The following is a 9,746-nucleotide window of genomic DNA, read 5'->3' as shown; positions in this document are numbered from 1 at the left end:
AAAGAAAATGAGAGAAAAACAAAATAACTTTGTCTCATTTATAAACTGCTCTTTAGTAATTTGTGCCAGTATGCAACATGCAAAGTTTAGAATTTGGCATCCAGAGTTTTAAGGAACGTGCAAGTCATTCTTATTTCTGAGGACATTGTTTTTTGATAATTTAACAGCGTTGAGGGCAGGTAATGCAGTCATTAGAATAAATTAGACAACATTAGATCAAATCAATCAGAGCAGTAAAATTGGTGTGTTGTAGTAGTAAGTAGCAACGTGACACATCAAAGAAAAACATTTAAAGAAAAAAAACACATTGATCAGAATAAAAACAAATAGCAACAATGTATACACCGTACATCAGCAACAAATATACATTTATTACGTCAAATGTAGAAAATCAAATGGTTGTTCTAGTCAGTGTGATTGACAGGAGAGATGATCAGAGGGGCAGAGTTTTTACCACTTTTTTTTATTACAAGGACAAAAGACCATGTAGAGTTTCTCAGTGAAGCAGCAGCCAGTAAAGGAGTAGATAAGAGCTGCAGCATCAACGTCATAAAAGGAGACCAGACCCTTCTCATAATCCACAAACACCCCCACCTTCTCAGGCCGAGACTTCAGAGAGAGATTGACTCGAGGGTCAGCAAGAGCTTTGTATTCATTTTCATTCCTCAAACATATCGTCCAGAAACCTTTCTGAGGACTCGCTGTGATTTTTCCCTTCCTGCTGATCGATTCTCTGGCCACTCCTAAACCCCACTCAGTCTTCCCTTTAACCTGAACCTCGCAGTAAAATCTTCCTGAAGAGAAACTCTGCTTTGCTAAGACATTAGCACAGGTATCAAATCTCTCTGGATTGTCTGGGAGTTTCTTCTTTACATCAGCATGTTTAACTTGTTTTCCATCATCAGACAGGATGAGTTTGTGCTGTGCTGTATCAGGATCGAGTGTCACATCCACTACATACTGCTGGACCCTCTTCAGCTCGGCCTCAGCAAGTAGCTTCTTCATCTGTTCACTGAGCGTCTCCTCCAGCTGATTGACAGCTCTCCTCACAGTCCCCTCATATGAAGGTGGACGGACGCTGACTTCTGTCCAGTCCTTGGTGGGTGGAGCAGCGTTCAGGGACGGGAGGCTTTGGAGGAGGTGGAGGTGGTCTTCAGAGCGTGAGAGCTGCTCCACCTCAGAGCTTCTCTTCTTCAGCTCAGAGATTTCCTGTTCCAGCTCTTTGATGAAGCCTTCAGCCTGTTTCTCTGTCTCCCTCTGCTTCTCTTTGATCGTGTCGATGAGCTCGGCCTGGCTTCTCTCAACAGACTCCTTCAGAGCGCTGAAGACCTGAACACCACCTGCTATCTCTCTGTCTGCATCTTCCTTACTGATCTCCACTGAGCGTTTGATCTCCTCAATCTTCAGTCGTCTCTTCTGGATCATCTGCTGAGTTTCAGCCTCTGTCTTCCCCAGCTCGGCCTTCTTTCCTTCATATTCTTCTTTCAGAGGAACAACATCATGTGTCTTGTGGTCTGAAACAGAGCAGAGCATGCAGACACACATCTGGTCGGTCTTACAGAACAGCTCCAGCAGTTTATCGTGCTTCGTACACATCCTGCCTTCCAGGTTCTCCACAGGGTCGATCAGCTGATGTCTTTTCAGGCCTGTCATTGTCAGATGAGGCTCCAGGTGAGTCTCACAGTAGGAGGCCAGACACACCAGGCAGGACTTCAGGGCCTTCAGTTTGGTTCCAGTGCAGACGTCACAGGGAACTTCTCCTGGTTTGGCAGCTTGTTGCTCTGAGCTGCTGCTGCTGGCTTTCTGTTGAGCTGACTGTCTGAACTGAGCAGCCATCTCACAGATGAAAGTGTTGACATGCAGCTCAGGTTGTCTCCAGAAAACCATTTTACAGTTGGGACACTGACACAGGACATTAATATTCCAGTTTTCAGTGATGCAGGTTTTACAGAAGTTGTGTCCACATGGTGTGCTGACTGGATCAGTGAACACATCCAGACAGATGGAGCACAGTAACTGATCTTCAGTCAGCAGACAGCTGGCAGCAGACATATCCACACTCTGAGGACAAAAAGGGTAAAACAACATAACTGGAAAGTTAAAATCAAGGGCAATTTGATTTGGTTAAGAATACTTGAAGTATCTTAAACTTTGACCAAAGAGTAACTGTGCCCTTTGTGGCAACTCATTCTGTCGGTTACATGTGATGTGAAAAGGTGGAAAAGTGAAGTTTAACATTGAACGGATGTTGGGATTGTTGTACCTTAAAGAGAGACTATAAAGGGAGTGTTGTAGCCAACTGAGCCATAGATACAGGGTGTTCTTGCATGTGTTGGATCGACCTCTGTTGGCTTGTTGTTTGACTGTTAGAGCATGCTATAGACTCCATCACAAGAAAACCACAAAATAAAAGAAAAATTAAACTCTTTCTTTGATTTTCTCCAAATTCACCTTGTGCCAAATGAACTTCACTAATCAGGTCAAACCTGAAGGGCAACATAACCCTGACCTGCTGAGCAGGAAGAAGTGGAGCAGTTCTGGAAAAGCATGACACTTTAAATGTCAGATTTCTCAAATCGTGTTCTCACAAAAGAAAAAGTTAAGCTGACTTAACAAAACAGCAGAGTCTCTGCAAAACATGTACAGTTGATAATATTTACTGTGTTTCAACAAACATGAACACAAATCTATGGCATCATATCTTTTATCTGGTAAAACAGATTAAAAAGTCAGATTCTGCTTTGAACTAAACTATGACCAAATACTGAGTCAGTGCATTTTGGCTTTGTAGGGCCGTGTACTCACCATTGTTTGGCAGAGATTCTGCTGTTTTGTTGAGAAAAACCTGATGGATTCAGTTGAATGTTTCTTTAGAGAGGAACAGAGAGACTTGTCTCGACTGCAGTTCTGCTGTGACTCAGAAAAACTTTGATTTGAGGAAATGTGATGTTGCCGCTCTCCTCTTTCAAGGTTGCTCCTCCTCTCAGTATAACTGTGCAATCAGACCAAATGCGAATTTAATCCTCGTAATGCTTTCATGACGGGGGTTTTATCGCTGGACAATTGCCAAGTGTTCACACACAACGCGATAACACAAATAAACACAACCCACGATTACTACAGATGTAGGAACCCAAAGTAAACATTTTGCTGTGATTTAATAGCAATAAACGGATCAAACTGATGCCGAAATAAATACATGATGCAGATTTGTTAAACATATAAATTCATGCTTTGTCAAGTCTGTCAGCAAGTCAGCAGGACAACAACTTTTAAAATGTTTTTATTTCTGAATGGAGCCTTTGGATCAATCCGAGCTATGCTATGCTAACAAGTAGTTCAACTTCCTCGCTCTCTTTTCTCCAAACAACGTCCAGGTTTGTCCCGTTTTTATATAAATATGAAGTAGTCCAACAGAGCTCTGGTCGAACCGGAAATACACATAAACTCACTGCTGAGAAGCTTGAGTGAAGATAAATCAACATTGTTATTCCTAAAACTAAAGTAAAAAGTTAATTCACTAAAAGCAGTTAACTCTGAGCTCCTCCCGTGGGTAAATGGTGTACCGGTTCTGTCTCTGACAGCTCCCTGTAGCTCTGCAGCTTTCTGTCGGTCAGCGGAGAATCACTCCTCCGCTCTGTCTGGTCCTCTCCAAACAATGCTCTGAAGCCCTCGGTGACATCCGGACAATCTCAACGCCGACAGGCTATTGCAACTCAGCGTCATGCGATTTTCTCATTTCAGTTTGTGGTTTTTCAACTTGAGCAAATGCCTTCGTGTTGCTGGCTGCGCCCCCTGCGCGCCATCCGACACGCGATTGCATTGACTTTGTATGTAATCGTGCCACACCAAACCCTCGCTTCGCTTTTGGTCTGAAAGCACCATAAAAGTTAGATATAACTTTTGGAAACTCTGTCTTCTTATCTTTAAAGGAACTGGTTTATATTCCTTGGAATCAGGTTTTGAATATAACAAATTTTGTTATTAGCACCAAAAAACGGATAGTATCATAACTATTGAAGATATGAGCCCTTAAAAAGGTCAACGCCTAATGGTTACTGGAGCCCTTTATGGGAACTTTGCACACACCCTAAGAACCACTGCACTGGGTCACTGCACTGTAAAACAAGTACATGTACAGGCACTTACTAGATCCCAGTCCCTCTCTACCTAAAGGAGATGCGTGTCTCCCCTCCTAACACAGGAACCCTGCCAGCTATCTTCACCGCTGGCAACACTAAACGTTGTGAACAGGACCCTACCGCCACGTGCCAAAGCCACAGCCACGGACATCTGCAGTTCAGGCTCTCTCTAAATCCAGTCGGGTTGTTCAACACACCCCTTTATCCCTGTATGATCCTTCCCCAACCCTAACACAGGCAAGAGTAATCAGTCATCACTACAAAGGCATTCTTCCCTTCAATTGTCCGAAGGGAGGAGACTCTACCCACATTTATTCATTACACTCCTCCCTCCCTTAGCGCCAAAAGTCGTCCTGAAGTTAGCATGACAAATCATAGTCCCTTGACCACACGGGTGCCCTCCGATCCCACACGGGGCACTCTCCCTGTGTACAGCCAAGTTGCCGGTTCGCCTTTCCTTACAGAAGCAGGGACAGCCCACTGTGCTGCTCCATGGGGGCACCATTGTCCATTTCCCCAATATAACCGTCTGGACCCCTTCTTTCCTCTAGGGGCTCTCCCTCCATTACCCCGGAAGAAGGAACTTGTAATGGCTGCACAGCTCCTTGTTCATTTCTTGCTGTAGGCTGCAGGACAGACGTAGAACATTCAGGTGGCAATGGCTGGCGCTGCTGGAGAACATCAGACACACTCTTATTGAATCTTCTCTGGCATGGAACCTTCTCCAGCTCCCCAGTCAGGCCTGCCACAACGTCATCTTGGATCGATGATGGCCCTGGACAGGGTGACAAATAGGGTTTAAGTCGTTTGAAATGTAACACCATCTCTGTCCCATCCCTACTGTTGCTACTGCGATATGCCATCATTACATATGGTAACAAGATGTCTCAATTGGACAGATTTTCTTCCACAAATCGGAACAGCATGTACAGCAATGTTTGATTAAATTGCTCCAAGACCATCTGACTGGGGATGGTAAGGGGTGGTTCTTGTCTTATGAATATTTAGAACGGGTCGGTAAATAAGTCTGGCATCGGGCCAAATTTTTTTCAAGTGATTAGATGGTGGGCCAATCAATTGACCATTTATATTCCAACATTTAATGTGTGTGTGATTAGCTCAGTTGGTAGTGCACAGGACTCCCATTTGGAGGGTTGTGTGTTCATACCTCATGTGCTATAGTAGTTTTTTTTTTCTTCCTTTTTCAAAAAATTGATTGTGTAGAGATCCTTTTATATATTACAATTAAGCATGAGCAAGCATTATTTTCGTGTCCCCAGTATCTCCAGGCAGAGGAAATTCCTGCTTTTCTCATTCAAGCGAATCTGATGTCTCGTTTTCTGACGGATTTTTCAGAGGTGTGTCAAGTAAGCCAGAGACTCCTTTGAATTTCCTTCAGTACCTTTTGAAGTAACAACTCTCACTTAAACATGGCATAAAGTACTGCTGCAAATATGTCTCGCGCACTTTTATTTTGTAGACACAATCACTTAGAAGGAATTTGCTGACTGACTGAGACCTGTCATGACTGACATCTGTTTAAGACTGGGGCACCAAAGAGGGGTGGGAGTGGTCTCCTGCAGGGCGATGGAGACTCTACCCACATTTATTCATTAGACTATTATCTAAAATGTTTAAAGATGGTCCTCAGCAACAAGTGGTCTGTTTTCCTTAACGACAGTGAACATAACACCATAAGTGTAACAGGTTGAAACCCTCCATGCAGGCTTTGGTCAGCTCCACTGTTAAAACTCTCACTTACTCACTTGCCAAATACCTGCAGAACTAATGACATTTCCATCAGCCTGTACTTTTTTTATTGCTAGTTGGCAAATGTTAGCATTCTAACATGCTAAACTAACACAGTGAACGTTATACCTGAAAAGCCTCAGCATGTTAGCATTTAGTAAATGCAGTCTCACAGAGCTGCTAACATTATTGTGGAGTCTTTGTGTATTTGTACGAACCTTTGGCTGGCAGGTAAACCCCTGGGAAATTTATTGTTCCTCAATGCTCTGGTTGTTCTTTTTGTTTGTTGTGGTTTTTTGTTGTTTTGTGATGGAATCATATCTCAAAGAGGCCAACAGTCACATCAAGTGTGGACGCTGCCAGAAGTATGACACATGCACACACACAATACACACACACACATACACACACAAACATGTTGTATGATGTTTGAACATGTATATAAAGAGGTTTTCAACCGGTTCTCCCTGTCTGTCCCCTGACCTTATCACCACAACAAATTCCTCATATGTGTAAAACACTACTTGGCAATAAAGCTCCTTGTGATTCTGATTCCGATGAAGCTGTAAGAGGAAACTTTGGGCTTTAACTCAGCTAAATGTTTTCTGAATAAAGATGAAGTCTGTGTCACGATGCCACCAGCAGTAGTGTAAATGTTATGGTGCTGAAGTGCCTCTTTCTTTGATGCTAACCTCTAACCTGAATATGATTGTTATCTCAACAGTAACAGGAAGTGAGGACCAGACAAAATGTCCTGGAGGAAATTTGATAAACATACCACAGATACTTTTTATACTTTCAAACAAAGACACTCCAATCTGTCAACATCTAATCATTTTTGTTGCTCCACACCTTCTGCTGTCGCTTAAAATTATAAATCTGAGCTGAGAGATTCAGCAGATTGATGGCATGGAACATGTGGCTCTCAACGGCATGTACTGTCCATTCAGTGCATTTCATCGAAAACTTTTACTTTCTGTGGGACCGCAGATATCTTTTTAAGGGAGATGGAATTCGCCTTAACAAATCAGGAGTAAAATTGTTCAGCTCCAACCTGTTTTACTTTCTGCGTCACTCATCTGTTCCCTCTGCCAAGGACAAGAGACAAGAGGAATCTAAACAGGAAGACATAACACAACACGCCAGAAACATTGAAGGAGAGCCACCTCAGCCCCCGCCGGAAGAGAGCTCTGATCACGGGAGACAACTGAGCCAAGAGGAAGGGCCTCCACCTCCCTCACTGAAAACGAACAGTAAGGATTCACCATCTTTACCCCCATCTAGGTCACCCTTATCCCCCGACACCCTTTCTCCCCTCTCCCCCCTGTCGGACTTCACTGATCACATGGAAGACCTGGTTAGAGCTGGGACCAAATTCCCTCGCTCCACTCCCATTCTCTCTACCCTAAAGCCCCCTCACCGTTCACCTCCACCACTGGTTCCAAGTCCTCCAGGTTTGACACGAGTCACAAATACAGCGCACAACCTGCCTCCCCCCTCCGCAATGGCGAAAAAGCCCAGTAAGCTCTGTCTGATATGTGCTGGGTCCAGGCTACAAGGAAAATAGCACTCATGACTCTTTCCAGGACAAGCCGGGGCCCAATGTGCTGGTAGTCTTCTCCATCCCTGTCTTGACAGGTAACAGAAAAAGCATGGTGAATGTGTTTAGAAACAGGAAGCACTCAACATATCCTGCAAGTTTATTATTAATTCCTTGTCAGCCACAGCCTGTCGAAAAAAGCAAGGTAAGGTAAGGTAACTTTATTATCCCCGAGGGGCAATTTGCATTACAGCCAGCAGTAACAAATATATTTATCAGAACACAACCACAGTACAATATAATTTAAAATTAAATTTACAGGGTATTATTAACAATGGTGATAACTGTCGGGATGAATGACTTTTTTAATCTGTTTGTTCTGCATCGCGGCAGACTATATCTGCGCCCGGATGGCAGCAGCATAGGGGTTAGGGACCGTGGTTATGGGAGGATGCCTCGGGTGGAGGATGCGCTTGCGAGCTATCTCTCCCCTCGACTTGCGTCCTCCCTGGAGAAGCCGGCGTTACCCTCCAAGCCATGTCGCACCACATCTACGCTCATGGGGAAGGCGTACATGGCAGCGGGCCAGGCAGGTGCGAGCTTGCACACCATGGCGGTGCTTCAAGCCTACCAAGCCGACCTGCTACAGGAGATGGTTCAGAGGGGGGGTCCCTCTGAGGAAGATCTGGCGGGGCTTTGCAGAACCACGGAGCGTTAAGACGCAGGGCGAAGCGTTCCGCCAGTACCTCCCTCGCTGGTCTGGACCCAAGGCAGCTGAGGCCAGGCGTAGGTCCCTTCCCTCTACAAGCTCCTACCGAGAGGAGAGGAAGCAGAGTGTCGCTTCTCGGGGGCCCCCCTGAGTAGCTGGGGCAGCGAGACGGTGCTCTCAACCTCAGCCTTCTGAGAGACGCGATCTGAGGACCGTCATCCAGTCCCGACGGAGCTCAGGGAAGAGGTCCTGAAGACCGGGGTAGGGGAGTCTTTCTCCCCTCCCGCCCCCCCCCCAGAGGCTGACCGAGGTCCCCTCCGCCGTGGCAACGGGTGATGTTATCCCGCCGTTTACACGTTCGGGGCACACCTGCCACCATCGAGTCCACACCGTACTGCCTGCCCCGAGGGTCTGCAGTCAGGCGGCGTTCAGACTCACTCACCGTGGATCTTCGGCGGCTCTCCCCTGCCATTCTGGGGCTTCAGGGGTCCACCAGAAGATCACACGAGACACCGACCACCAGCCCCGAGGGGCTGGTTCCATTGGCAGACTTTGCAGAGGCTTGGCGGAGCCTGACAATCATTTCTCCGTGGGTCCTGCACACTGCCATAGATGGGTATTGACTACAGTTCAAAACCTGCCCCCCAAAATTCAACGGGGTGGTTTGGCCTGTGGTCCGCCCGGAACAAGGTCCGGTGTTGGGACAGGAAGTTCTTACTCTGCTGAGGAAAGGGGCCGTGGAACATGTCTCCCCCCAAGACAGAGACGTCGGGTTCTACAGCCGGTACTTCATAGTCCCCAAGAAGGACGGAGGGCTGCGCCCTATTTTGGATCTGGCTCCAGGGCATCCGGATTTTCAACTACATCGACGACTGGCTCATCCTAGCCCAGTCTCGAGAGTTGGCGGTTCGGCATCGAGATGTTGTTCTGGCTCATCTGCTGCGTTTAGGGCTGAGGCTCAACGCAAAGAAGAGTGTGCTGGAGCCCACCCAACGGACTACGTTCCTAGGGGTAGTATGGGATTCGACAACGATGAGGGCACAATTGTCTCCGGCACGTGTCGACACCATATTGGCTGCTGTGAAAGGTGTGAAGTTAGGCCACGCCATCACTGTAAAACACTTTCAACGAGTGTTGGGTCTCCTGGCGGCTGTGTCCAGCGTAATACCATCTGGACTGCTGCACATGAGACCCCTGCAGTAGTGGCTAAGGACCAAGGGTTTTTCCCTGAGGGGAAATCCTTTCCGTCTGATTTGGGTTACGCGCAAGTGTCTTCGTTCCCTATCAGTTTGGAAGGAAACTTGGTTCATGTCCCAGGGGCCCATGCTGGGAGGGTCTTGTCGCCGGCTGGTCATTTCGACAGACGCCTCCCTCACGGGCTGGGGCGCGGTCATGGGGGGCCGCTTTGCAAGGGGATCCTGGCAGGTGCATCAGTCCGCGTGGCATATCAACTGTCTCGAGATGTTGGGCCTGAAGTGGAGTGTTTTCTCCACTTGGTGTAGGGAGCGGTCGGTGGACCCTGTTACCTGCCCAGTGGTTCAGGTGCTTGAGTTCCTCCAGGACCGGTTCTCTGCTGGTCTTTCCCCTTCCACCCTCAAGGTGTACG

General features: G+C 46.7%; 1 pseudogene; it reads right to left on the bottom strand.

The window, feature by feature from the left end:
• Positions 1 to 404: 404 nt before the first annotated feature.
• The window catches only part of LOC123966240, a 19,520-nt pseudogene continuing 10,178 nt past the window's right edge, over positions 405 to 9,746 (bottom strand).

Source organism: Micropterus dolomieu, unplaced genomic scaffold (genome assembly GCF_021292245.1).
Source record: "Micropterus dolomieu isolate WLL.071019.BEF.003 ecotype Adirondacks unplaced genomic scaffold, ASM2129224v1 contig_12964, whole genome shotgun sequence".
Taxonomy (NCBI): Eukaryota; Metazoa; Chordata; class Actinopteri; order Centrarchiformes; family Centrarchidae; genus Micropterus; species Micropterus dolomieu.
The sequence above is the reverse complement of the archived record's forward strand: the minus strand, read 5'-3'. Positions and strand labels throughout refer to the sequence as shown.